This window comes from Dendrobates tinctorius, unplaced genomic scaffold (assembly GCF_039654945.1).
Source record: "Dendrobates tinctorius isolate UK_male_01 unplaced genomic scaffold, ASM3965494v1 ptg000006l, whole genome shotgun sequence".
Lineage (NCBI taxonomy): Eukaryota > Metazoa > Chordata > Amphibia > Anura > Dendrobatidae > Dendrobates > Dendrobates tinctorius.
The window spans coordinates 4,892,383-4,917,088 of NW_027361674.1; the positions used below are offsets into that span (position 1 = coordinate 4,892,383).

The following is a 24,706-nucleotide window of genomic DNA, read 5'->3' on the forward strand; positions in this document are numbered from 1 at the left end:
ACGCACGATACGCTGCGCTAAAAAACGCTAATGTGAAACCAGCCGAAGGTGCTCTTTTGCCATCAAGCTATGAAGAATTGGACCTATATATTGGATGACATGGATTGGGACTGTTTACTCCATCGCAAAATGGATTTGGCTCATTCTGTGGTCATATACCTTGTCCTTTACCTTTGCATATGATTATCTGCAACAATTACTTGTTCCTGACCTGTATATATGTTTGTCTGAAATACTTACTAGTCTATAGTGTACTTATATAGGTACATTAGCAGATAGCATGTATCTTTGTTTTTTACTTTTTTTTGCATTTTCTTTTCCCCTTTTCTTGTTCGGCTTTTGTTTATAGTTTTGTCTCCCTATTTAATAATGGCCGTAGTGGCTATATACCTTGTTCTCTACTTCTATATATGCTTATCTGCATTAATTAATTTGTACTACACCTCTACCTTATATTTATACAGGAATAATAGCAGATAACATTTATGCCTTTGTTGTTTGTGTTCTTATTTTGCCCATAGTTTTGCCCTTTCTAATAATGACCGTTGAGCCATGCGCGTACGCGGTGGACATACCTGCTGCGTTGTGAAAGGCATCCTTACCGTGCCGACGTGCGTCGCGTATCCATGGCTACCGTGGATGCGGTGACGTACTGCGGCTTCTGGGATGGCCGGAAATGACGCGGCAGTAACCTGATGCCGACCGCGCATGCGCCGGCCAAAATGGCCACGTGCATCCAATACCCCCTAATCATATCCCTTATAAAGAGTCCGTCTGGCCATAGTACAAGTTGCACGGCCCCCCGAGGAAGCCCTTAGAGCGAAACATGTCGGGGTACAGGCAGAACCACCTGACCGCCCACACGGGTAAGGAACTTTTCATGGCATTTATACCAGTGGTGTTATCCTCAATATACAGTGGGGAAAAAAAGTATTTAGTCAGTCAGCAATAGTGCAAGTTCCACCACTTAAAAAGATGAGAGGCGTCTGTAATTTACATCATAGGTAGACCTCAACTATGGGAGACAAACTGAGAAAAAAAAATCCAGAAAATCACATTGTCTGTTTTTTTTTCATTTTATTTGCATATTATGGTGGAAAATAAGTATTTGGTCAGAAACAAAATTTCATCTCAATACTTTGTGATATGTCCTTTGTTGGCAATGACAGAGGTCAAACGTTTTCTGTAAGTCTTCACAAGGTTGCCACACACTGTTGTTGGTATGTTGGCCCATTCCTCCATGCAGATCTCCTCTAGAGCAGTGATGTTTTTGGCTTTTCGCTTGGCAACACGGACTTTCAACTCCCTCCAAAGGTTTTCTATAGGGTTGAGATCTGGAGACTGGCTAGGCCACTCCAGGACCTTGAAATGCTTCTTACGAAGCCACTCCTTCGTTGCCCTGGCGGTGTGCTTTGGATCATTGTCATGTTGAAAGACCCAGCCACGTTTCATCTTCAATGCCCTTGCTGATGGAAGGAGGTTTGCACTCAAAATCTCACGATACATGGCCCCATTCATTCTTTCATGTACCCGGATCAGTCATCCTGGCCCCTTTGCAGAGAAACAGCTCCAAAGCATGATGTTTCCACCACCATGCTTTACAGTAGGTATGGTGTTTGATGGATGCAACTCAGTATTCTTTTTCCTCCAAACACGACAAGTTGTGTTTCTACCAAACAGTTCCAGTTTGGTTTCATCAGACCATAGGACATTCTCCCAAAACTCCTCTGGATCATCCAGATGCTCTCTAGCAAACTTCAGAAGGGCCCGGACATGTACAGGCTTAAGCAGTGGGACACCCCTGGCACTGCAGGATCTGAGTCCATGGTGGCGTAGTGTGTTACTTATGGTAGGCCTTGTTACATTGGTCCCAGCTCTCTGCAGTTCATTCACTAGGTCCCCCAGCGTGGTTCTGGGATTTTTGCTCACCGTTCTTGTGATCATTCTGACCCCACGGGGTGGGATTTTGCGTGGAGCACCAGATCGAGGGAGATTATCAGTGGTCTTGTATGTCTTCCATTTTCTAATTATTGCTCCCACAGTTGATTTCTTCACTCCAAGCTGGTTGGCTATTGCAGATTCAGTCTTCCCAGCCTGGTGCAGGGCTACAATTTTGTTTCTGGTGTCCTTTGACAGCTCTTTGGTCTTCACCATAGTGGAGTTTGGAGTCAGACTGTTTGAGGGTGTGCACAGGTGTCTTTTTATACTGATAACAAGTTTAAACAGGTGCCATTACTACAGGTAATGAGTGGAGGAAAGAGGAGACTCTTAAAGAAGAAGTTACAGGTCTGTGAGAGCCAGAAATCTTGATTGCTTGTTTCTGACCAAATACTTATTTTCCACCATAATATGCAAATAAAATGAAAAAAAAACAGACAATGTGATTTTCTGGATTTTTTTTTCTCAGTTTGTCTCCCATAGTTGAGGTCTACCTATGATGTAAATTACAGACGCCTCTCATCTTTTTAAGTGGTGGAACTTGCACTATTGCTGACTGACTAAATACTTTTTTTCCCCACTGTAGGTATAATGGATCAGGACATATGGGAGGCTATTTAAGCCAAGTAGATATATGTACCTTTTTTTCAGTTACCTTCCCTGATCTATTGATTATAGGCATGAGGCAATATTGATACACATTTGTGAGGTGACTGGGTACTTTACCCGTGTTGTGCTTAACTAGGATCTAGGGTTAATTTTTATATCTATGTATCCCAATCCTTATACTAAATCCTATTGTGAAGGTGACTTTCTCCCTATGGTATTAGCTGCTAGTGATTGTGTGTCGGGTATTCCTACCGTTGGATCTACCACCTTATATGTACTCATCTATATATATAATTGCCTTAAATTGTCCGTCATCCACTTCCATCTGGATGTCCTCGAATCCCACAATCCACTGCGCCGCACTGGAAGTACTCGGATCCAGGACACAGCTGTGATTCGGAACGCCGCTGCGATCCTGACCACCGCTGGGATCTCAGCTGCCGCTTGCATCCAGGCCACCGCTGCGATCCTGACCGCCGCTGGGATCCCAGCAGCTGCTCGGATCCAGGCCGCCACTGCGATCCCGAATGCGGCTGTGATCCCAACCGCCGCTGGGATGCCAGCTGCCTCTGGGATCCAGGCTGCCGCTGCGATCCCGCCCGTCGCTGTAATCCCGACCGCCGCTGGGATCCCAGCTGCCTCTGGGATCCAGGCTGCCGCTGCGATCCCGCCCGTCGCTGTAATCCCGACCGCCGCTGGGATCCCAGCCGGCGCTCGGATCCCAGCTGCCGCTCGGATCCAGGCCGCCGCTGCAATCACGAGGCTGTGAAAGGGGTGTAATGAGGGGGTATAACGAGAGGAGTGTAATGAAGGGGGTATAATGAGAAAGTGTAATGAGGGGGTGTAATGAGAGGGTGTAATGAGGGGGAGTAATGAGAGGGATGCTGCCGCCGGACCCCCGCCAGGACCCACCGCCTGACTACATATGCCGGATCCCGCCGCTGCATGCCCATCCACCTCCGTGCAGTCACAGCCGGCAGGAAAGACCGCGGCTTGAGGCCTGTGCTGGAGATTGGGTGCGGCCACCCTCTGGTGGCGCCATACACCTGGACCACCCTCACTCGCCAGGGCCGTGGGGTACTCGGTACCAGGCCAGTTGATCTTCTCAACGGGAGTTGTCACGGCAGCAATGACCCGGTCCGTGGCCCTGGGGCTCCATTGCAAAAGGGGTTGTTTCAGTGTGCTTATGGTGGTGAAAGTTTACAGTTGTGTCCAAAAGTATTGACACCCCTGCAATTCTGTTAGATAATACTCAGTTTCTTCCTGAAAATGATTGCAAACACAAATTCTTTGGTATTATTATCTTCATTTAATTTGTCTTAAATGAAAAAACACAAAAATAATTGTTCTAAAGCCAAATTGGAAATAATTTCACACTAAACATAAAAAAGAGGGTGGACAAAAGTATTGGCACTGTTCGAAAAATCATGTGATGCTTCTCTAATTTGTGTAATTAACAGCACCTGTAACTTACCTGTGGCACCTAACAGGTGTTGGCAATAACTAAATCACACTTGCAGCCAGTTGACATGGATTAAAGTTGACTCAACCTCTGTCCTGTGTCCTTGTGTGTACCACATTGAGCATGGAGAAATGAAAGAAGACCAAAGAACTGTCTGAGGACTTGAGAAACCAAATTGTGAGGAAGTATGAGCAATCTCAAGGCTACAAGTCCATCTCCAAAGACCTGAATGTTCCTGTGTCTACCGTGCGCAGTGTCATCAAGAAGTTTAAAGCCCATGGCACTATGGCTAACCTCCCTAGATGTGGACGGAAAAGAAAAATTGACAAGAGATTTCAACGCAAGATTGTGCGGATGTTGGATAAAGAACCTCGACTAACATCCAAACAAGTTCAAGCTGCCCTGCAGTCCGAGGGTACAACAGTGTCAACCCGTACTATCCGTCGGCATCTGAATGAAAAGGGACTGTATGGTAGGAGCCCCAGGAAGACCCCACTTCTTACCCCGAGACATAAAAAAGCCAGGCTGAAGTTTGCCAAAACTTACCTGAAAAAGCCTAAAACGTTTTGGAAGAATGTTTTCTGGTCAGATGAGACAAAAGTAGAGCTTTTTGGGCAAAGGCATCAACATAGAGTTTACAGGAGAAAAAAAGAGGCATTCAAAGAAAAGAACACGGTCCCTACAGTCAAACATGGCGGAGGTTCCCTGACGTTTTGGGGTTGGTTTGCTGCCTCTGGCACTGGACTGCTTGACCGTGTGCATGGCATTAAGAAGTCTGAAGACTACCAACAAATTTTGCAGCATAATGTAGGGCCCAGTGTGAGAAAAGTGGTTTTCACTCAGAGGTCATGGGTCTTCCAGCAGGACAATGACCCAAACACACTTGAAAAAGCACTAGAAAATGGTTTGAGAGAAAGCACTGGAGACTTCTAAGGTGGCCAGCAATGAGTCCAGACCTGAATCCCATAGAACACCTGTGGAGAGATCTAAAAATGGCAGTTTGGAGAAGGCACCCTTCAAATATCAGGGACCTGGAGCAGTTTGCCAAAGAAGAATGGTCTAAAATTCCAGCAGAGCATTCCAAGAAACTCATTGATGGTTACCGGAAGCGGTTGGTCGCATTTATTTTGGCTAAAGGTTGTGCAACCAAGTATTAGGCCAAGGGTGCCAATACCTTTGTCTGGCCCATTTTTGGAGTTTTGTGTGAAATTATCAATGTTTTGCTTTTTGCTTCATTCTCTTTTGTGTTTTTTCATTTAAGACAAATTAAATGAAGATAATAATACCAAAGAATTTGTGTTTGCAATCATTTTCAGGAAGAAACTGAGTACTATCTGACAGAATTGCAGGGGTGTCAATACTTTTGGCCACAACTGTATAAGTGATTCGTGACGCCACCTGTGGTGTTCGGCAAATGTTAAGCCGACGCTGCAGACAGATCCTCTGGGACAGATGATGTAGTGCAGCAATGATAGCCCTCCACAGGCAGGGCTGTAGTCCCAGGGCAGTGTAGGTGAAGTGACACTTAGATGGTGTAGTGTCGGGCACAGGAGAGATGTAGCGGTGTTGGGCAGGCTGGCGCAGGAATAAGTGCAGGACACCAGGGCATGTAGTTCCAAAGCTTTACTCACAGTCTGTTGTGGTACAGGTGCCCGCATCCGTGCCGTGTGCTCCGGGTCAGGAGCTCAGCCAACTTCCAGGCAAGATGAAGTACTACTTTCCAACACTCCGCCAACATATGTGCCTTTTCTGAACGTCTCCCTCTTAGCGCCTTTGAGTGAAGTACTCACAGTACTGAGTTACACTGGAGTTCCTCCTGTCAGATGTTCCTAAGAATTCTACTTGTACGGCAGACAGCTGTAGCCTGCTTCGGGGACTCCTTCTACCTAGTCCCGGCTCACTATAGATGCTGTTGTGCCCCCAAGTCTTGTGTGGGAATAAAGTGGTGACAACTTCTATTCCTCCGGTGTCTGCTGCAGGACCATTAGTATCCATACAACCTCGTGGACCGGACCCCGGCCTTGCGCTTAGAACTTGGGAAGGGTTCTCCTCTAACCCTGGTCCTTGTTCTCTTATTCTCCTCACGTTCTGTATCAATCCTTTCTTTCTTATGGAGAGTCAGGCTTTCTATCAATGTTCCTTTCTTGTGCCATCGGACGCAGATCACTGAGGTCGGCTGCAGCACTTCCTTCATCCATCCCACTCAGGGGATCTCCTTTCACAGACTGACCTCGTCAAGACTCCTGTGACTAACTAACTAATTCCTCTTCCTGCTCTTTTAGTGCAAACTAAACTCCACCCGCCTCCCAGCATGCTTTGTGTTCCAAGCAGGGAGCCACCAAAGGGTGCTTTGCTACACTACTATGTTGTGTGGGATGCAGGTGTTGGAGCGTGGTCAGGTGTCTCCACCTTACCTTGATAGTGGGGCACCACACCTCAGGAGGAGGTGCAGTACCTCTGTGGTGACTGAACCCTCAGGGGCGCCACATACCCCCATTAAACAGAGCACGTCCGCGAGCTGCAAGAAAACAAAGGTTGACAAATACAGGAACATACAAAATTTTTATAATGCTAATAAACAGTTCTTATCTAAACATCCCAATGTGGGAGGCACTGAGTCTTGAACGTTACAAACATTTTAACTACCTATCTATATCTTACTACGATTCCTAATTCAAAGTGCTATTAGCAGTAAACACACTACCACTTTCAAGTGTTATCATTATCATATTTCTTCATCATCTCCTCTTTCACATTTTCTACTTTCTTTTATTAACCTTAAGTGACAACCGTTGATGCTTGGTTCGTCACCTGCATTTTTCAAATCTTTATCTTTATTCAAATCCTTCATCTCTTTATTAAAACATTCCTATTAGTCATTGCTATTAACTAGATTCTATATAAAAGCTATTCTCTATTAATACTTTCATAAGGCACATTATAAAATACTTCACATCAAAACTTCTATAACTCTTGTAAGTGCTGGACGCCGCTCCCAGCCGGGATCTCTTGCAGTGTCCTTTTGGTAGGAGCCATGCTCCAAGTGAGGTAGTTCTTATCCGTAAAAGGGCTATGTAAAACCAAGAGAGGGCACCTAAAGAGGTGCAACTATATACATTAAAGTTCTGGATCATTCAGTGTCCATGATCTCCACGGTTCAGTAAGGAAAAACGCTGCCAATAAAACTGGGCAACAAAACTGGAAAAAACATGATGAATAAACAAAAATAACTTTAAGGCACAACGGTGCAAATGCCCTCCTGGGTAACAGAGTTAGTTTTTGGTATTTTCTTTAATGTTGGTGGTCCCCTCCTGGGGTGGTGGAAGCTGGTTTCCTTGGCTGCTTCCAGGGGAGCACTTCAGGGCATCCTCTTCCTTTCGGCTGGTTCACATAGGACGAGGTGGTAGCAGCTGGTGCAATTGCTGCCTGGGGTACCGTGGGTGTAGCTACCTGTACCATGGGGTGGATGACGGAGGTAGATATAGCCTGTCTGGTGTTGGTAGGTGCAACCACTACCGTAGGAGGCATTCCTGCTGGGGGTACATACGCCTTCTCCTTCTTATAGGCTGCAATCAAATCCTCAGGGATGCGGTGGATATTCATGGCGTACCAACCTCTTAACCCCTCATGCCGGGTGAAGGTTACATATTCCCCTGGTTGTAGATCTCTAGCAGGGTGTCACTTCCTCATGTGTGACTCCACATCCCACCGGTTAAAGAAAAGGTCGGAGATCCGTTTGGGGTCGGCGATGAAACCGAACCCCCGTTCTTGGTTCACATTCAGTACCTGTCCCCTTCTTGCCGAGTCCCGGGGACCAAAGTGACCGGTACGGACCCTTTCTTTCCGGTCCAGATCTGGGCCTAGCACAGCCAGTCTCCTCTGTTCTCTCTCTGCTCCGCTGCCAGCTGGCAGATGGTCTCCTGGCAACAAACCTATGTCTCATCTTCCTCTTCCCGGGGCCTGCCACTAACCACGGTGGACAGGGGCACTACCGCTAGGGGTTCAGGTGTTCCCCCCCAGGGATCAGAGTCCCGGTCCCAGACAAGGTTCAGCACGACCTGTCCTGACGCTGCCACTGCCGTACACCCCAGGGCCTTCTCAGGTGCAGGGACAGCAGAAGTACCTGGGGCCTCCTGGTGGTGTTCCGGCTCCGGTGCAGGCTTGAGATGGTGGGCAGCTGCAGGGGTATGCACAGGGGTAGTCTGTCCGGATGTCGGCGGTGGTGGAGCAGATGGCAGCTCCGGGTCTGCAGGGGTCTCCGGCGGGACCTGCGTGGCCGCGTCAGGTCCAGGCGGGAGCTCTACTTCTTCCTCCACTTCGGCTCCCAGGCCTTCGGACAACTCCTCCTGGCAATCCTCTCCCAGCGATGGTGACAGCGGGGCGGCGGTGATAGATGCTACCGGTGGTATGGCAGCGGCCGCAAGCTCACAGGGTTTGCCTGGAGGAGATCCGGTGCAGCAGTGGCAGGTAACGGTGACTGGTGTACCACGGATGGTGGCCCCTCCTGGGCGAGCTGCCATTTCTTCATCCAGAGCACCTCCTGCTTCAGCCGCAGTTCGTGAGTCAGCCGGGTAATCTCATCCTCCAGCTGTTGACGGTCCAGATGGGAAGCCAGATCGGAGCCTTCAGCCATTGTGCCGGGGAGGTTCAGCTTAACCTCCCTTCACTCTTCAGGCCTCCTCTCTCCTTCCATCATGGCGTTCTCTCCTTTCTCTTCCTGTCTGGACTCTTTTCCCGCCACCGGCTGGGGTGGCGTCTTCTTCCTACTCCTCCATACCATGCCAGTATACGAACCCCTCGGGGGGTGGGCCATGTTGCTGTCACATAGAAGTTCAGACAGGGGAGGCCCAGGACAGTTCGCGGTCTTTTCTTAGGACCACCCATATTGTCACGCCCTTCTTCTCCGTGCTGGCGGCTATTTTTAGCTTTCATTTTACAGTCTATCAAATTGGTTATTCTGCACATTTTCACAAGCTGTTAAGTCCAATAAATCGTAGGCACACAGAACCCGGTGGCACCGGGTCTCGACATCCTGTTCGTGACACCAAAAGGGATCGCCCGCCAGGGCAGTGGGGTACTCGGTACCGGGCCGGTATTGCACTGGGAAGTGTCACAGTAGCGGTGACCCGGTGCGTGGCCCTGGGCGTCCATGTAAGGGAGTGAAGTGATGGAATAAAGTTTATGAATAGATGATTCGTGACGTCACCTGTGGTGTTCGGCAAATGTTAAACCGATACTGCAGACAGATCCTCTGGGACCAGTGGCGGATTAAGTGGACTATGGGCCCGGGGCTGTTCATAAAACCTGGGCCCCTGTACCCCCCTTCCCACCTGAGCGCTGCGGTCCCCGTGCGGGAATTGACAGCCGTACGGACCGCAGCACTTGGTTTGCTGCGGGTCCATACGGAAAACCGGCCACCATTCCACCACGTGTGGACATGGCCTAAAAAGACGTTGCACATAAGCTGTAGGCCTACGGCCAATACGCACAAAATCGCCCAATGTGATCCTGGCCATAGGGGATCCACTTTAATGTCCCCACTTTAATTTGAAGTCCCCTTACTTCATCCATTGCAGTCCCCTATCACCCACTCACTTCATCTGCAGTGCCGCTTCATCATTTGCAGCCCCTTATCCCCCCTTCCATTTTATCATGTGCAGTCCCCTTCCCCCCCAACTTCATGTGCAGCCCCACTACCCCATCATCATGTGCAGTTAATTTTACCCCCACATCATGTGCAGTCCCCCTTACCCCCAATTCATCATGTGCAGCCCCACTCACCCCCCCTTCATCATATGCAGCCCCACTCACCCCCCCTTCATCATGTGCAGCCCCACTCACCCCCCTTCATCATGTGAAGCCCCCACTCATCCCCCCTTCATCCTGTGAAGCCCCCACTCACCCCCTTCATCCTGTACAACCCCAGTCACCCCCCTTCATCATATACAGCCCCCAGTCACCCCCCCTTCATCATATACAGGCCCCAGTCACACCCCCTTCATCATATACAGGCCCCAGTCACCCCCCCTTCATCATATACAGGCCCCAGTCACCCCCCTTCATCATATACAGCCCCCAGTCACCCCCCCTTCATCATATACAGGCCCCAGTCACCCCTCCTTCATCATATACAGGCCCCAGTCACCCCCCCCTTCATCATATACAGGCCCCAGTCACCCCCCCTTCATTGTGTACAGCCCCCACTCACCCCCTCCCCCATTTAATTCATTTTATAAATAAAAAAAATAAAAAAAGTTCCCCATACTTACCTCACAGCCGGCTCGCTCCCCAGCAGCGCCTCTGCTTTCAGCATCCTCCGGGACATGTCGGCGCGTGCACGATGACGTCATCGCGCACGCCCGACATCTGACTCGGAAGTACAGCCGGAGCTGAGCAGCCGTCAAGGTGACGGCCGTGAACAGCTCCCGGCCCCTCATAGAATGTGACGCGGGCGGCTGTCTGCTGCCGGCGGCGTCACAGCACAGGGCACGGCCGGCCCTGTACAGGTGCTGGGGGAGCGGTCCGGGGGGCATTTGCCTCTCTGCCACCTGGCCCAGCCCGCCCCTGCCCCTGGGCCCCCAAAAAACCTTGGGCCCGGGGCGACCGCCCCATCCGCCCCTATTAAGATCCGCCATTGTCTGGGACAGATGGTGTAGTGCAGCAATGATGTTATAGCCCTCCACGGGCAGGGCTGTAGTCCCAGGTCAGTTTAGGTGGGTGTTGGGAACGAAGGTGCAGTGTCAAGCACAGAGATGTAGCAGTGCCGGTGAGGTTGCAGCAAGAAGGCAAGGACACAATAGGTTGCAGTTTCTTTACCTTTACTTGGCAAATGCAGTCCAGGGTGCTGAGTACAGATGGCACAGGAGCTGGTTAGCCTGGAAGCAAATCAGGAATCACTCTGGCAGATGGGTTGTGCAGTCTCCTTACTAGCGCTCTCTATGAAGTACTCCCAGTACTGAGTTACACTGGAGTTCCTCCTTTCTGATGTTATCCACACTCCACTCGCATGGCAGACAGCCGTAGCCTTTTATCTCTCTTGGCTCACCCGTCGCTGTTGTGCCTCCAAGGATTATGTGGGAATAGGGCATTTACAGCTTCCTATTCCTCTGGTTTTAGGTTTTTTTTACACCCTTTGAGACCAGGCTCCAGATCATGTGATATCACAGGGACTGAGCTCTCCACTTTCCTCAGTCTCCCCAGCTCTATTCCTCCACGTCTGCACATCACCCCCTCCTCACACTAACTCACTCTCCCCTTCCTGGCCCTCAGAGAGCTTTTCCCTCAGTTCTGGTTCAGAGCTGGTTCAGAGCTCCCCCTGCTGGCCTGGAGAGGAACTGTGTTGCATGTTATGGTTAACTGCCAGAGAGACCCTTCATTGCTTCCAGGCATGACATCACTCTCCCTAGGAGGAAGGCAGTGCCACTGTGGCGACCATACTCCTGGGGGCGCCACACACCATCTCCAGCACAGGCCGCAAAACACCGTCTTTCCTGCCGGCTGTGAGACAGGTGTAACTAGAGGGTGTAATGAGGGGGGAGTAATGAGAGGGATGCCGCCGCCAGCCCCTTGCCAGAACCTACCGCCTGACTCCACGCGCCGAATCCCGCCGCTGCCTGCCCACTCACCTCCGTGCAGTCACAGCCGGCAGGAAAGACCGCGGCTTGAGGCCTGTGCTGGAGATTGGGTGCGGCCACCCTCTGGTGGCACCGCACACCATCTCCAGCACAGGCTGCAAAACACTGTCTTTGCTGCCAGCTGTGAGAGGGGTGTATCGAGAGGGTGTAATGAGGGGGAGTAATGAGAGGGATACCGCCGCCGGCTTCTTGCCAGAACCTATCGCCTGACTCCACGCGCCGAATCCCGCCGCTGCCTGCCCACCCACCTCCGTGCAGTCACAGCCGGCAGGAAAGACCGCGGCTTGAGGCCTGTGCAGGATATTGGGTGTGGCCACTCTCTGGTGGCGCCGCACACCATCTCCAGCAAAGGCCACAAAACACCGTCTTTGCTGCCGGTTGTGACTGCACGGAAGTGGGTGGGCCACCACCCCCAGCGCCACAAAGCTGCCCCCATCGTGATGTCACTGCCCTCCCAATGCGATAGCATCGGGCACACATCTAATTTTCTACATTTGTCTGTTTTTTTATGGAATATATTAGAAGGTGACTGGGTGCTCACTGCTCCAGTCTGGTGCTCAGAGGAAAAATTAGAACATATTATAGAAAAAACCTCGGCACACAGTATAGTATGAATCCAATATTTATTCTTCCAGAAAAATACGTATCATGGGACCCAGATAATACAGACAAAAAAAATCTACGTTTCGGCTATTCAGCCTTTCTCAAGATTTTATCTGCATAAGCAAAGGTCCATGTATATCATGATTAAGAATCCCTCCACATTCAATTCATATAGGTGATCAGTGAAAAAAAAATCCTTCACCAAAGTGTTCGTCCTAGAGGCATAACGGCAAGCGCCAACTCACATTGGCGCTTGTCGTTATGCCTCTAGAACGAACACTTTGGTGAAGGATTTTTTTTCACTGATCACCTATATGAATTGAATGTGGAGGGATTCTTAATCGTGATATACAGTTGTGTCCAAAAGTATTGACACCCCTGCAATTCTGTCAGATAATACTCAGTTTCTTCCTGAAAATGATTGCAAACACAAATTCTTTGGTATTATTATCTTCATTTAATTTGTCTTAAATGAAAAAACACAAAAGAGAATGAAGCAAAAAGCAAAACATTGATCATTTCACACAAAACTCCAAAAATGGGCCAGACAAAAGTATTGGCACCCTCAGCCTAATACTTGGTTGCACAACCTTTAGCCAAAATAACTGCGACCAACCGCTTCTGGTAACCATCAATGAGTTTCTTACAATGCTGTGCTGGAATTTTAGACCATTCTTGTTTGGGAAACTGCTCCAGGTCCCTGATATTTGAAGGGTGCCTTCTACAAACTGCCATTTTTAGATCTCTCCACAGGTGTTCTATGGGATTGAGGTCTGGACTCATTGCTGGCCACCTTACAAGTCTCCAGTGCTTTCTCTCAAACCATTTTCTAGTGCTTTTTGAAGTGTGTTTTGGGTCATTGTCCTGCTGGAAGACCCATGACCTCTGAGGGAGACCCAGCTTTCTCACACTGGGCCCTACATTATGCTGCAAAATTTGTTGGTAGTCTTCAGACTTCTTAATGCCATGCACTCGGTCAAGCAGTCCAGTTCCAGAGGCAGCAAGGCAACCCCAAAACATCAGGGAACCTCCGCCATGTTTGACTGTAGGTACCGTGTTCTTTTCTTTGAATGCCTCTTTTTTTCTCCTGTAAACTCTATGTTGATGCCTTTGCCCAAAAAGCTCTAATTTTGTCTCATCTGACCAGAGAACATTCTTCCAAAACAATTTAGGCTTTTTCAGGTAAGTTTTGGCAAACTCCAGCCTGGCTTTTTTATGTCTCGGGGTAAGAAGTGGGGTAAGAAGTCTCCTACCATACAGTCCCTTTTCATTCAGATGCCGACGGATAGTACGGGTTGACACTGTTGTACCCTCGGTCTGCAGGGCAGTTTGAACTTGTTTGGATGTTAGCCGAGGTTCTTTATCCAACATCCGCACAATCTTGCGTTGAAATCTCTTGTCAATTTTTCTTTTCCGTCCACATCTAGGGAGGTTAGCCACAGTGCCATGGGCTTTAAACTTCTTGATGACACTGCACACGGTAGACACAGGAACATTCAGGTCTTTGGAGATGGACTTGTAGCCTTGAGATTGCTCTTACTTCCTCACAATTTGGTTTCTCAAGTCCTCAGACAGTTCTTTGGTCTTCTTTCTTTTCTCCATGCTCAATGTGGTACACACAAGGACACAGGACAGAGGTTGAGTAAACTTTAATCCATGTCAACTGGCTGCAAGTGTGATTTAGTTATTGCCAACACCTGTTAGGTGCCACAGGTAAGTTACAGGTGCTGTTAATTACACAAATTAGAGAAGCATCACATGATTTTTCGAACAGTGCCAATACTTTTGTCCACCCTCTTTTTTATGTTTGGTGTGGAATTATATCCAATTTGGCTTTAGGACAATTCTTTTTGTGTTTTTTTCATTTAAGACAAATTAAATGAAGATAATAATACCAAAGAATTTGTGTTTGCAATCATTTTCAGGAAGAAACTGAGTATTATCTGACAGAATTGCAGGGGTGTCAATATTTTTGGCCACAACTGTACATGGAGCTTTGCTTATGCAGATAAAATCTTGAGAAAGGCTGAATAGCCGAAACGTTGATATTTTTTTGTCTGCATTATCTGGGTCCCATAATACGTATTTTTCTGGAAGAATAAATATTGGATTCATACTATACTGTGTGCCGAGGTTTTTTCTATAATATTTTTATGGAATATGTTATGAATAAAATATTTTTGCACAAAAAATCTTTTTTGTGTGATTTATATTGGAATAAAATCTTGATGCGTCCTTTTTTCTTGGGCATTTTGAACTCATTGTCCTCTGTAGGTTTGTATAGAATAAATTAGCAGATTATGCTATACCATAAAGAGCAATACAGTAAAAACATTATACTACATCCTATTGGTGTAAGTCTTTCATCTGCGATTTACATCGACAGAAGGCTCAAATGTGATGTGAACAGAACCTCTACCATCAGTGCTGACAGTCACAATGTATTGTCTATTTATTCATATATTTTTAGGAGGAATAAGAAAGAAACAGAAAAATGTAGAAATCTCAAAAAAGATGGAGAAAAAAAACTTATTTTATGGTCAATTCAAGAATTTACTGACACGCCTGGAAAATTCTGTTTAAATAACAGCAACTGGATCCTGATACATTGCTTTTTACACCAAAATATAATGATAAATTGTCAGTGTTGATACATGAACGCTAGACATGTCTTCAGAATTGCCCCAAAGGCCAAAACTCTGATGAGTCTACAGTCATCTATATTACGGCCTTGCAATGGTGGGGATGCAGCTATGAGAGGTAGGAATTACTAAACAGTGTGAGACCATCTGTCCTCTCGGGGTGGTGAGAATGATACTGATTGAGTGACACCTGCTTGTCAAGAAGAGCCTACTGGGAAATTTGTGTTAGGATCACTGAACCCTGGGTGATGCTACCTGCATTTGAATCACTTTTTACACAACTAGGAATTTATTTTTTGGAAATGAAAATAATAATTATTCTGAGTAATCACAGTCTACGCTCAAAAATGGGAAATTAGCAGTGTATAAAAGTGTGGTTCTGGATGACGTCTGTCCCTTGGAACAGCTGTTGCTTTTTCGGGCGTTTCAGGAGTAAAATCCAAAACACACTCATTGAAGTCAATACTATAGGGCAAATTTTCAACTAATCCACAAATTTGGTCCACAATATAAACTGAAAAGCTACGAAGATAAATTTTTGGGTCACCCACTTGGGTTTTTTCTGAATAGTGTTTTGATAAAATGTTTTCTATCTTGTTACTATTATTTATACCTTGTATTTTTCTCCCCAGGAAAATCTGCTTCATTTCCACCCTGTGATATTCCCCCCCTCCCAAATATCCTAATGCTTCCAAGATACATACTGTGTTTGCAGCGTTTTTTTAGATTGGTAAAAAAAAAGGCATGTTACACACAGGTATCGGGTCAAGGCACTACTCCACTTGCCTCGGTCCGCTCAATTCTGTTGTGCTCTGCATCAGGCAAAGTGGTCCGGCATGCTACTATGTGATCGTCTGCCTGGGCCTATATAAGGCCCACCAAGACACACACCTGTGTCTTAGTATTAAGACTCTTCATTTCATCTGTGTCCTGTATGCCTGCGGCATCCAGTACTTCCAGTATCTAATCCATATTTATAATTGATTTTCATTGTCCAGTCTGCCTGCTGTCCCCAAGGCAATCCTGCGTGCCTTACCTGCTGCACTGATGTCATAGGCGCATATGCCTACCTGTATCGGGTGCTTAGAAGATTCATCGAAACAAGCAGTAAAACACATGAATTTCTCATCTTTTTTTTTCCAAGCACTTATTGTTGACGTATTTTATCCATGTATTGTCTTTCTATTCCTATAAAAAGCCTATGGGAAAATGTCAGAAAAAATGTCATATGTTTCACGGAAATTAATGAATTTACTCAGTAGTTATGATGAGATATTTCTTTCTTTGTTGGGACCTTAACTCAGACAGATAGAGCTGAGTGAATTCTTTTGAGGCAAAAAAGATTCACAAAAAAATTTGGATTTGCCAGTTGGTATTTCATTCGCACGAATCCTGAAAAATTGTGGCTGGCTACTATTTTGCTGGATTCAAAAGGAAAATTATACTTGCCTGTCTTCTACGGCCATCCACCAATGCAGCCCTCAATAGACTATCTTCGACAACTTTGGTATCTTATACGTTTACTAGGTCATATTGAACGCCACATTACAACATACAACATGGCCTAGTGTCACGGTTCCACCCCTCAGGGTATCTGTAATGCAGTTACTTACAGCTCAGCCGTCCAATCCGATACAGTGGCGTGCTGAAGCTGTCGGTACTTTGATGGACAGCTCAGCCGTCCAATCCAGTACAGGGGCGTGCTGAAGCTAGCAGTATTTTGATTGACAGCATGGCCATCCAATCTGGTTCAGAGGCATGTTGAGCTGCCAATGTGTTTATTGACGGCTCAACTAGCCAATTAGCGACAGGGAGGCGTCGCAATCTCCAGATGTTCACTATCCTGGGTAAATGTCATGCTTACTTAACTGAGCACTTCTCCCAGACCACTGCCAGACGTACATTCATCTTGTGAGGTTTGTGCTTTGTGCTCCCTGTGCCTTAAGTTCTATATGCTTGATCTGATGCCTGACCTTGGACTTTGTTGTGACTATCCGCCTGTTTAACCCCTTCAGCTCTGATCCGTTATCCTCCTGGTACTCTGACCTTGAAACGTTACCTGACTATGCTTTTGTCTCTTCCTTCTGTTTATGGTGTACCTTCCTGGCTTCTGACCTTGGACTCCTTGACCACTCTGACTCACGGCTTGGCCGTGAGAAGTGACTAGCGTCACACCTAGTTAGCCAAAGATGGTGGATGCTAGAAGATATGAAAGATGCCAGGCACCAGAAGACATCCAAGATGGAACAGTGATGTCTACATCAGTGACCAGACTGAGGAAGACAACTGGATCAGAGCAGGGCTGTGCATATGGGGTCTGAAGAGAGCTCAGAACATAATAATTATGTCTATCTCTCCATTCACACCTCAAATTTGTGTTTCAGAATTTGTGCGCTGTATGCAAAAATGTCATTATTTTTCAAATGTAATCTATTCTTCATAGAAATCTGAAATTATACAAATTTTCTTCCCCTTCCCCTCAGAAGATCAAGAGAAATATCTTCCGGGCCGGGACAAAAACATCAAAGAAACACCCCAGTGATTTTTAATTTGTAGAGACATAATGTAACCTGTCTGAAAGATCTCTTTGGAATTATTTTGCTCAGCACAATATTTCCTTTAGGGTAAACAATTAGTTGTCTAATTAATTTTCAAATTCATTATTTCGTTCTGTCCTGGGGAGCAGTGTTGTGGTTGATTTGTCATCGGGATAGTCCCAGAGCCCCTTTGTGATTTATTAGTACTGTACCTTTCTCTTAAGACAAAATGCTAAATGTATTATTTAAAGTTAACTTACATGGAAGATGCTTTATATGCGGCAGTAACACAAAGCACATTGTGAGAAATTACCAGGATTTTATTTTAAAGAGTCAAATATTTTAAAAGTAAAGTTTTTTTCATTTTTACATATTTTTTTTTTACAAACATCATTTCACTATAAGATGAATCTGAGTTTAAACAACAGAAAAAAATACTACAAAATGTCATATAAGTTAAAATTTCTTGATGGTCTAAGGTAGAGAAAACGTAGGGTGATGCCTTTCCTTGGTTATCAAGAGTGGAAGAAAGGATTCATATTTTATTCTCTTAAAGTATAGGAGGTTATTACCTAGTGGTCTATGGTGTATTAAAGCTCAATATTTAATTCCATGGTGGTCTGGCATACAACATATTGGCCCACAATTTTTACCCATTGTATCCAAGTATTTGGTGCAAACTGACACAAACTGACACAAATTCCAGAAAAACATGCAAAATGGAACTTCCTCATATTTGGTGTTTTCCCATCATGATCACCAAAACTTGAAAAAATGGGCCAGTGGTGCAAGGAGGAGACAGATTTATTAAGCTTTATCCAGGAAATTTTACAAATATTGGAAGGGTCATTGCAGGCATAGATTTTGTTTTCCATCTAGTCAGTTGAAGATGTGCCAATTAAATTTCTTAAAAAGCGTACCTCAGTTAGTAAATTTAATGCAATTTGGTGAAATGACAGTCTTAATCTGCTCCATTAATGTTTTATATTACTGTAGACAACCATAATAATAATTCCCTTTTATATCCCAAACTTAATGGTATGAAATGATATTTGCATTTTATTCTCTGGTGGTCTAGTGTGAAAAATGGAGAATTACCGTATTTTTCGGACTATAAGACGCACCGGACCATAAGACGCACCCCTATTTTCAGAAGGAAAATAGGGAAAAAAATAATAATGTGTCAAATGGGGGTCCGTCTTACAGTCCGAATTCAGCTTACCTGGGAAGGGATCCGGCACAGGTGGAGAAGTAGTCACAGGGGTCATTCAGTGGTCCAGGCTCGTGCGGTGGCGGCGGCTCTGTGCTGGGGCAGCTGCACTGGGGCTGGGGCGGGTGGGCTGTGCAGGGACAGCTGTGCTGGGGCAGGGGCAGGGGCAGCTGTGGCAGGGGCTGCTGTGGCAGGGGCTGCTGTGCTGGGACAGGGGCAGCTGTGGCAGGGGCAGCTGAGGCAGGGGCAGCTGTGGCAGGGGCAGCTGTGGCAGGGACAGGTGGTCTCTGCGGTGGTGGCAGCGGGCGGCGCTCTGCGGTGCGGTGGTGGCAGCGGGCTGCGCTCCGGTGCAGGGGCGGCGGCTCCGCCGGCGTTTCTTCGCAGCCCGGAGGCCACCGCCCACCCCTTGCTGGGCGCCACCATGTTGCGGTGGCCTCCGGGAGCATGGACGCCGGCAAGATGGCCGCCGGTCCGGGGACGGCGCATGCGCAGCTTCAGATCTTGTGCCGAGATCTCCGCCCCTGCACCGGAGCACAGCCCGCTGCCACCACCGCACCGCAGAGCGCCGCCCGCTGCCACCACCGCACTGCAGAGCCTCGCCCGCTGCCACCAGCGCACCAGGTACCGTGCATTGCGACCATAAGACGCACCCCCCACTTTCCCCCAAAATTTTGGGGGAAAAAATCGCGTCTTATGGTCCGAAAGATACGGTATACTTGGAGGTCAAGTGGTTAACTTTATAGGCTCGGCTGGTCAAAGCTTCACCTCTGTCAGCGGCTTACTGTATGTCCCATGATAACAAAAGGATCGGTGGTTATCATTCCAATTGCCTAAACCTTCCCTACTGGCAGATGATATTGAGAGGCCCCCATTCACATGAGATGGTCAGCAGGTCTCACCAAAATTCAGCCGACTTTCATCCAATGTGTATGGGGGCCTTTACCTCTGTGATCAGGCAGATGGTTTTATGAGTGCGCCACCTGAATCTAGTGCCGCCATGCCTGGAAATAGCAGACTACATGCTTTCAGTCTCAAATTGCTGAATATTTTTAGCAACTTCAGGGAGGATTCCGATAGTGTGATCCCAGACATCCCTTCCTTTGAAAGGATTGGCTTATTTTACCTATTTTTAAGAAATTACTTATAAAAAAGCATATAATGCAGTTTAGTCAACTTACTAATATATCCATTTCTGAAGCTGTGCCCTCTCTACTGCACCTGTTCACGGTGTGTTACTATGGTGGAATCTGCTAAATATTGCCTATTTCTTAAAATTATATATAAAGTTGCCTACCCACTTAAACCATCAGCTGATTGTTGTGGGTTTGTCTCCTGTAATCAGAGAGTTTTCTGAGGATTCAGGAATCAGACTTCCTGGCAACAAATTTCCCTTGCAGTGAATGCTCAGTGGATAGCACTGCAGCCTTGCAGCACTGGGATCCTGGGTTCAAATCCCACCAAGGACAACATTTGCAAGGAGTTTGTATGTTCTCCCCATGTTTGCGTGGGTTTCCTCTGGGTTCTCCGGCTTCCTCACATTCCAAAGACATACTGATAGGGAATTTAGATTGTGAGTATCAGGATCCTGACAGCGCCGGCGTACAGCCTCCGCTGAGCAGGGTCTCACCCGCACTGTAGGGACCCTTGGGGACCAGGATAGCTAGAAAGTATAGGTGCACAGGACCTTAGTGATGAAGTTTAACAAGCCAGCACGGGACCTATGGTCATGTGAACGGTCATGTGACTGCCAAGGGGTGGGGCTTAGCGTCCTGCTTTCCGAGAAGACAGAATACTCAGAGTCGGGCAAAACAGAGGTCATTCACAGTACAGACAGTGAGGTACAGGAGGGGTAAACAGATGGGAGGTCAGACAAAGCCAAAGGTCATACACAAGAGGGCGACGCGGCACCAAGGGGACGAGCAAAGAGAAGTCGGGTCACAAGCAGAGAGTCATACACGAGAGGTAGCGCAGTACAAGAGGGACAGGCAGAACTCGTAACAGGGACAGAACCGGATCAAAACCAAACAAGCAAACAAGATATCAGGCACAAGGCACATGTACGCACAAGGTCAACTAACTCAGCCGAGGGCAGGAGTGTAACTGACACCGGACCTAGGTCCAGTGAGCATTAAATAGCCGCCCTCTGCCAGGGAGAGGCGGAACAATTAACCCCCAATCAGACCAGGACGGGCCAAAGCGAAACCCCGTCCTGGATCATGACAGTGAGCCCCATTGAGGACAGCGATAATAATGTGTGTAAACCGTGAAGCGCTGTGGAATGTGTTAGTGCTATATAAAAAAAAATAAAAATAAAGAATGCAGGAGAAATTGTCAGACAGGCCTGGTTCACCATACAGGAAGCTGCTCTTGATTTCCTTAAGGGACAGCGTTCTGCTCTAATGCAAATGTAATTTCTGACCTATGGGAGTGTAGCACAATGTTTTAATACTATAAAAGGTCTAAGTATAAATAAACCCCAAATATATTGCAAGTTCAAAAATATATATGCCATTTTAAGACCCAGATGTATCAGAGCTTAAAGAAATCCTGTTACTTGCCATAAATATGTAATTATTTTACTTGGTGTAAATGCCGCTATTCTCCTGAATCCGGCATTGTTTTAATTTTGTTCCTGCTCCTCTACATTACTGAGATATGCCCTCTTCTTTGCTGGATATAAATCGAGTCTTGTTGGCCAAGTGGGTGTGATCCTCAATTTTTTTCTATGGATGGCTTCTTGAGGCCCATACTCCTTTGGATAATAAGACTAGATTTATATGCAGTAAAAAAGAGGCTATATCTCAGGAATGGAGAGGTGCAGGAACAAAAGAAAAACAATGCCGGATTTAGGAGAACAGCAGCATTTAAATCAGATAAAAAAATGATTTATTGCAAATGACAACTTCTCTTTATCTCTTTTTTGTATAGTTTTCCAATTACACAGTAAGTTTTCCTGTTGCCTAACTCTTTGTGGTATTACAATACTTAGTGCCCAATGAAAATCCCAGCTTTGGAACTGTACACGTGGTAAGCTTGGCTTGGCTAAATTTTGTCAAATCATTAGACCCGAAGCAACAATTGACATCAAGCTTTTAAAAAATCTGGCATTTTATACTCCAACATCACAAGGCAGTGACAAATACGCTGCTGAAAATGTGAGTCCCATATCAATCATCCCACCTCCCATTATCTTGCCCTTTTCCTGAAAGGATCAATACAACATTTGCATATTTTGCTATCAATATTTAATGTGATGCAGCAGGATGCTTTTGATGAGTCTGAGTCCTTCTGAGAGGTCCTTTAGCATGACAGAGGCTGGGAGCTCAGTGGGAGCTCAGGTGCTGGGGTCACTATGTAGGGATTGTCCTAGTCGTAGGAACTGGCTGCCTGAAGACAGGGAAGCGAGCTCTGGGAGAACGGTGATGAATTTTAACGATTTGGGAAGACAAATGAGCCTTGGCTTCACTGCAATTAGTCGTTGTGGGAGACGTGTAGGGTGTAAATGAGGGATATGATCTGCTGTTAACTCCCAGTGTGGTAGGAGCTCCTGTTGTAAAGCTCATAATGAGGGACGAGGATGATACCGTAGACAGGTTGACAGCACAATTATAGGGGCAAGTGCTGCTGATCCACCATTCAACCACTTATCAATAGCAGATTGTGGGAGGGCAGAGCAACCCTACTGCTTACAATTGCCCCTCCATGCACTTTGCCTCCAGTCATGGTGGATTACAGATGTAGCAGGCTTGGGTTTGCTGTTTGGCTTCATGGTGGGAATTTATTAATAGTTTTATGACATATAAAAGTGGCAAATTATAGTGCATATCTTTTACTTCAAAAATTTACACTTTTACATCTCTATTGACACTTTTGAAAAGTTGGTGGGAAAGAGGGCATTGTTGGCTAGGCAAAAAGCCTACGTTAAATTTATTATTTGTATCTTTTTTAAAAAGTCAAAAATAATAATTTTCACTAAAGTAATGGGTGATATAGAAATTGAAGAAACAACTCTAGACTGAAGTGATAGATTTTAAGATGTTCAAAATGTATCAAATATAGTATAATACTTGTTATACGTAATGGCAACGAAACCACAAGCAAAAGTGACATCAAACACATCTATTTATTGTGAGGGGTTGACTTACACAGCTACTTTCAGAAGTAGAGACAGGAATGATTGTTAGGTAACTCACCTGCTGGTTTATTATGGAACAGCTAAACCCCTTAGTGACAGAGCCAATTTTGTACTTAATAACCAAGCCAATTTTTCATTTCTGACCATTGTCAATTTATGAGGTTATAGCTCTGGAACGCTTCAACGGATCCCACTGATTCTGAGTTTTTTGCAACATATTGTACTTCATGTTAGTGGTAAAATTTCTTCGATATGACTTGCGTTTATTTATGAAAAAAACGGAAATTTGGCAATTTTCAAACTTTTAATTATTCATAGGCACTGGGATATTTTGCTTTCAGACTCGGTGTTGGAACAATTTTTACCGACAGTACCTCAATGTGTTGCCAGACGTTCAGCAAACTTTAAGGACCTTTTGGTCCACAGTCATTACGATACTTCCATCTAAAATCGTAATAAAAAAGCGTCCAATCCAGGGTTTTTTCCTTGTGGCCTGTGTAAGGCGTGTTTAAACCTTGCTAAAACCAAAATTTTCAAAAATGCGGATGGGTCTAGAACCTATGAGATTTGGAAACATCCCACGTGTATGTCCAAAGGGGTAATATACCACGCCGAATGTCCCTGTGGAAAAGTGTACGTGGGACTCACCACTAGAGAATTTAAATTAAGAGTAAGGGAGCATGTACTTGACATTGAAAAAGCTGCGATGGTTGAAGACATTACATCTTTGAAAAGTTTACCCCGGCACTTCAAGAGATATCATGATTGCAATCCTCGGGGTTTACGTTTCAAGGCCATTGATCAATGGGATTTGGGCCCTAGGGGTGGTAATCTAGGTAGAGCATTAGCACAATTGGAGTGTCGGTGGATTTACCACCTAAGTACTCTTAAGGCCCTTTTACATTTAGCGATGCACCAGCGATCCGACCAGCGATCGGACCTGGTCAGGATCGCTGGTGCATCGCTAAATGATCACTAGTGAGCTTTCACACAGAAAGATCTCACAGCGATGCAGCAGCGACGCAGCGCACGATACTCACCTTTCACACACAGCGATCCTGACGTCCTCCCGCCCGCGTCCAGCGTCGCTCGTCTCACACAGCAGGAAGCTGACGACGAGAAATGGAGCCGCCCGATCTCGCGCGATCAGCGATGGACAGCGGGGGAGCCGGTCGGAGGTAAGTATCACACATAGCGATATCGCTAGCAATATCGCTATAATGTCACAAAACCAGTGACGTTTTAGCGATATTGCTAGCTATATCGCTATGTGTAAAACCCCCTTTAGTCCTGCTGTCTGAATGAGAACATGGGATTTTCATCATTCCTTTAGAGGCATTCCTTTTTATTGGCAGGGGGGGGTTCCTAGCTTTTGTTTTTATGTGTCTTTTTAGGCTCTTTTCTAATTTTTTATCTTTCTTATTTAGTTTTTCTTATATAGGTTCTTTGAGCTTTGATATTGGACAGTTTATATCTGGATCTGCAGCTACGTATGAGCAAGGGGTGAAGTTGAGAAGATACTGAGATTTTTTTGTTTCCTTCCATGGAAGTCTTATATACGTTTTTTATGAACGTGGATGTATTTTTATGATGGCATAGCATTTTTTGTCAGAAAAATATTTCTTGTATGCACGGTCACTTTAATAATACTGTCACTTTAAATAATATTTATATATTGCACTGTAATAATATAATGATATTTTATCATTTTATTATTTTTTGGTCATAATAATGCACATTTATTGCTGTATTTTTTCAACTATTTATTTTAGTATTATTGTGCATTTTTGATGCAAATTATGCATTATAATCCACATAGTCACGTCTGATTTAGGGTGGTTTCACATTAGCGCTTTTTAAGCGCACGCACGGCCGGGGGTAGCTCCGCCCCCGAGCCGGCTCTCTGCCCGGCGTGCCCGCCCCTTGCTTGTAGCGC

General features: G+C 46.1%; 1 long non-coding RNA gene across 1 annotated transcript in view; it reads left to right on the forward strand.

Moving 5' to 3' along the window:
• Positions 1–24,478, forward strand: part of LOC141084787 (uncharacterized) — a 111,492-nt gene extending 87,014 nt beyond the window's left edge. Inside the window, exon 3 of the long non-coding RNA XR_012231115.1 lies at positions 24,198–24,478. This is a non-coding gene — a long non-coding RNA (uncharacterized lncRNA). The remainder of the gene's footprint in view (positions 1–24,197) is intronic.
• The last annotated feature ends 228 nt before the right edge of the window (positions 24,479–24,706 follow it).